We start from the raw sequence: 5,741 nt of genomic DNA on the forward strand, positions 1-5,741 counted from the left end.
TCCATTGCCTCGTTATTTAATCCTGGAAGGCACAAACTCTTAGTTTCGTATTTTATTTTTATTTTTAAGGACCCTCTAGATGCCGATCGACTTATGGACCTTCTAGACCCGCTTGACTAGTCTATCACGTCGGATCAAGGTTGGGTACATTTTGCACCGGTAGCATGCTTCGAGTGGATTGCTCGTGAGTCCATGCAGCGGTCACCATGATGCAATTCTAACTCAAGAATATTTTATCCATAGGTTTTGAATCCGCCCAAACCCTACCCATGATAGCAAGATCTCATTTCCACCCTCCCCCTCTCTCCTGCAGCTACAGTAGGTTGAGGGTCGACCTCCGTTGGCCGGGCCGCTCCAAGGCCTCCTCCGCCGGATTAGCCGGCCGGAGATGGTCAAGGAAGGGCGCCGGAGTAGATAGGATTAGTTTTAGGTTTAGATCTAGCTGCTTTACCACTGTGGATAATGGCGTTATGCCCATGGGGGTCTGGCCACGGCGGAGATTGAGCGGCTCCCGGTGGCTTGTGATCGTCTGGCTGCTGGCCGCGACGCTCCGATGGTCGGAGGCGGCGGCGGAGGGCGGCGGCGCTCCCACAACCCCCTCAATAAAGCTCTCGGGCTTCTCTCTCGATCTGGATAGATCCGTCCTAGATCTTGCTCTCGTTGGCCACCATGGTGGTGGAGAAGAGGGAGTGATCCTCGATGGCGCTGTCCTTTGCAGATCGACGGAGAGGCGGTGGCGGTTCTGCTTCATCTTGAGCTTCACAGCTAGAGGTACTCCTGCCTCTGCTATCCATGGCCGGCATGGCGGCCTTGAATCAACAACCTCCGGTTCGGAGGCCCTGCAGCTTCCTTCCTGCTGGAGCTCGGCGCGTTGCTGCTACGAAGTGGTGCGTCCCCGGTGGCTCCAAGGCGTCCAGCAGCGACGGATCTTCGCCGGACATGGGTGTTCGGGCATCTGCGCCCTGTTCCTTGGTGGCGACGCTTGGAGGACGCCGGCGACTCGTGGTGGAGATGCTTGGGGACTCGATTGCCTTTTCATCTTAAGTTCTAGGGTGTTTCTGTAAGATGGCATGTCTTATCTTCTAATTACTGGTTCTTTAGGGCGAGTGATGTAAAAAGGCTTGTCTGTAAATTTGTACCCACCACTTATGATAATTGAGGTTCTTCCGGGATCTTCTAGACCCCTTCTTTGTGCCAAAAAAAAAAAACCTACCCGTCTAGACACGAGTAGGACATGGGTACACTTATGTACCAACATGGGTATACCCAAGCCCTATCCGGAGCCGCCACCCACCTTGCAGATCCACGAATTACAGTGCATCACGCCACTTCAAAAGTTTAAAACCTGATAGCAACCATGCATTCCTTCGCGCAAAGTGCTCACGACTACAGTACAACAAAATGGAGCCGGTTGAACCCATGTCGCTGGTGGAATACTTGAGATAAGACTCCCATCTCCTCCACCTGAAAGGTGTAACCGACCGTCTTTAGCTTTGGCCCGATCCACTGTTGCTTTGAGGATCGACGCAAACTGTTACCCGTGTCAGGCTTACCTATCGGCTGCTGGTTGCTGATCGATCGACGCAAAACACAGCCAGGATCCGGAAATATATGACTGCATGTCGCCGTCCGAGCGCGCGCACGCGCGAGATCCGACTTCGTCGAGCGTCCCAGCGCGCGCCCAGCTAACTTGCATACGTCCTTCCAACTTGAACGACACCACGATGGTTCACTGTCACGTGCCTCAGATTGCCTGGCTACATGTCTACATGTGAGTGCAAAGTAGGGCGACGACTGAGGAGATCACCAACTTTTTAATTGTCTGCCAAGTGCTCTGAATCCGATTATAGATGGCTAGTTAGGTGATGGTGTAACACCGTGTAAGTGACGCTGACAGTATCGATCGTGCCATATGTATCTGTGGTAGCACCGAAGCCAAGCATGGCAGCATCGAGGGGTGATTTTTCGCTAGGGTGCGTTGTAGATTGTTGACGCCAAGAGTTAACTGTACATACACAGTGCACCGTGGCTATTTCTGAGGCAACTGATAAATAGAGCAGTTTCAAAATCAACGTCCATAGCGGCTCTTACCGTAGCTGCGATGTCCGCTCCGGCCTTCCACACCGCCTCTGCCCACCGAGTGTTCGTCGAATCGCCGATAAGGTATGGAATTTCTCTTTTTTGGTTTCAATTGCGGTGAGGTTTGGCATAGTGATGAATGGAGGTTGAGAGCGCAAGAAGCTCCACCGGTGAGGGGGTATTTGTGCAATTGGAGGATGATGAGGATGATATGCTCACGACCAAGAAGAACAAGTGAAGGGCAAGTGGAAACAAGAAAAAAGAAAGAAGAAGAAGCAAGTCGAGACATCAAGTTGTCGCATATTATCGAAAGTTGTCGAAACATTGTAAAAACCTGAGTTTATGGTTTGCATTTGAGATTCCGCGAGGTTTCGGCAGACGAGACCCCGCAACATGAAATGCAATAACATCATATACCCGAATATGCAGTTTTATCGTTCCCTTTTGCGGGATTTGATCTGCTTGACGCACTTTTAGGCCGCAAAGTGTGTTTACAGTGCCTTTTATCTGCGAGTTTAAACGTTGCAGGATAAGGGGTCTGCTAGATGCTCTTAGTTGTAACATTGTGAAGGCAGCAGACACCCGGTTAGAAAAAATATCACAACTTTTCAGGTCTTGTTGGACAATGCCTTTAGTCAAACTCCTAGAACTTCCGCTATGTGTACTATGTTGTTTTGGACCATGGTTAATTGTTATACTAGTAGGCATAGTAAGACGTGGAGTACTAATAGTATTGGAAATTTGAATATCATATATGTGTATAGGTTTATCTCAAAAAGTATTCATAAAGCATTACAATGGTTGTTTTTCTTATTTGAAACATCTCTTTTTTTTTTCAAGAGTACGCAACCGCGTACCTTACTTTTATAGAAGGCAGAACCAAAATTTACAAGAAAGGCCTACTACATGCAGCAGGCCTCAGACTCCAAAGAAACAAAGCAAAAAAACCTACTCTTTAGCCATTGTCAAACACTCCCCTCCCCACCCTGTGCGCAGCTCTAATCAACCTGTACTCCTCCATGAAACGAGAGGCAACTCCCCTGGCATTGGTTTGGCGATGAATATTGTTGAAACAAAAGGCGTTTATGTTCTTCCATATCGCATAGCTAACTGTGCAAACCAGGCCATCGAACCATTTCCTGTTCTTCTCTCTAAATTTCCTCGCTCCATCATCCACCACTCTTGGAGCGTACTGTCAATCCTTGGGGCATCGAACTAAATTCTGAGATCCCGACAGTAATGCCAAACCTCCCGGGCACACGCACATTACATCAGTATATGTTCAGCCGTATCCTCCTCTTGAAGGCAAACAAAGCAAGGTGAGGAGGCGATCTACAGTCCATGCTTGGCCCTACGATCAGAGGTCCAAATCATGTGCTGAGCTGCCAACCAACTGAAGAACTTGCTCTTTGGAGTAGCCTTGCAATGCCAAATTGCCTCACCCAATTCAAACCGAATATTCCCCTGCATGAACATGTGGTACGCCGAGGCCGCTGTGTAAGCCCCAGAGACCGTCCACTTGAGTATCGTGTTACAAAACCCTAGCCTCCCGTTCTGGTATGTTCACTACCGGCGCGTTTGATAGGTTGGGCCGAAATCCTGCACCACTGGCGCAGCGAGATGGGTGCCTCTGCGCGTCGCGAACGGGCCATGAGCTACTTTTGGCCCATCGTTTGGTAGCTTGTGCTGCACCGGTCCGAACAGAAGTGCACATTGTTTGGATGCCTGGATACAGCTCTCCATCTCTGTTCAGCCACATCACATGTGTTTGGTTGCTATTTTGGGCATCCTGGCAACAGCTTCTCCTCACCACATTCAAATATGGTGACCTTACCATCACATAACGGCACACAAATAGCTCAAACACGATCATAAGCACATCACATACTTATACACAGCGAACACAGTACTTAACAGTTCCTAATCTAGCGTCAGAGTGGTAAGACGCGTGGCTAAACCTGGGGGCAGACTACCCAGATCCAAAAGCATTGTTCAGCAACCTCTACAGGCCAACATGACAGTGAGATATGCACAAAAGCAAGTGTTTAACAGCCTCCTAGAGGCCAGCACAACTACATGATCAGACATAAACAGAGACAGCGATGGATCAGCAGCACCTTAACAACAAGGATCAGCATAAGGGCCCTCGCGGTGCCTCTTACAACCGAAGGCGCTGGAGCAGGATGTCTCCTTCCTGAAGACGTCAACCTTGAAGCCGTCGTCCTGAGGGGTGAAGACAATCCTGTCGTCGACGCGGAGCAAAAGCCTGGCGGCGAACTCGCTCCAGGACATGATGAACCCGACGCGCTGGCCTGTCCACTACAGCTGCACTTTCCACCCCGCAACGCTGGCCCATGTACAAGCAGACCTTCACCAGGGGGGACATTGTTCTTGAGCTTGTACTTGGTGATCAGGAGCTGCTTCATATACGGCGGCACATCGAGGGCACGGAGGTCCTGGCTCTCCACCTGCACGAAGAACACCGGCAGACGCTGCCTGGTAGCGTGCCCTAGGTCAGCAGGACGGCCGACGTGAACCCTTGGCGATGTGATCTGGTGGTGGGCTTCCATGAACGCTACATTGGGATCACGCAACCGCACACGGACGGCCATGTTGATAGCGTCCAGTATGGGCCCTTCCGAGAACACTTCCAGGAAGGGCCAGTTCTGCACAAGCACAAGCAAGCAATGTCAAGCTCAAGCGCAAGCAATGTCATGGACAAGCACAAGCACAAGCAAGCGGTGACATGGACAAGCACAAGCAAGCAATGCCATGGACAAGCACAAGCATAAGCAAGGAATGCCAAGCTCAAGCGCAAGCAATGTCATGGACAAGCACCTGCATGGACTTGATATTGTGCCAATGCCAAGCACAAGCACTGTCAAGCCAATCATGGTGCTTGAGATTGGCATTGCCAGGTGCTTGAGTGTGGCATTGCCAATCACAAGCAATGTCATGGACAATGGCAATGCCAAGCTCAAGAACTGTCATGGACTTGACAATGATGGTGCTTGAGCTTGGCATGGCAAGAAGAAGCACTGTCAAGAAGAGGCATGCACATTGCCATGAATCCTATCTACATTCCTATCTTCATTCACATGTACAATGTCATCTAATCGATCTAAACAAGCGAGAAGGAGTCGATTGAAGGTACTTACGATTGGGTGGAGCGACAGGGGCCCAGTTTGAGGAGGAAGAGGACGCGCACAGGCGCCGGTTGGTCCTCGAGGAGGTCGCACCCCAAATCCGGGTGGAGGAGGAGGCGGAGCCGGAGCGTAGGTCCTCAGCGACGGCGGCGGTGCCGCGGTCGGGAAGCGAGTGCTTGTTGCGCGTAGATGTACACGTCCGTTGGGAACCCCAAGAGGAAGGTATGATGCGCACAGGAGTAAGTTTCCCTCAGTATGAAACCAAGGTTATCGAACCAGTAGGAGCCAAGAAGCACATGAAGGTTGTTGGTGGAGGAATGTAGTGCGGCGCAACACCAGTGCAACCGGCGCCAACGTGGAACCTGCACAACACAATCAAAGTACTTTGCCCCAACGTAACAGTGAGGTTGTCAATCTCACCGGCTTGCTGAAAACAAAGGATTAAGCGTATCGAGTGGAAGATGGTGGTTGTTTGCAAAGAACAGTAAAAGCAGTAGAATGTATTCAGATGTAAAA

The sequence above is a fragment of the Lolium rigidum genome, chromosome 7 (assembly GCF_022539505.1).
Source record: "Lolium rigidum isolate FL_2022 chromosome 7, APGP_CSIRO_Lrig_0.1, whole genome shotgun sequence".
Classification (NCBI taxonomy): Eukaryota; Viridiplantae; Streptophyta; class Magnoliopsida; order Poales; family Poaceae; genus Lolium; species Lolium rigidum.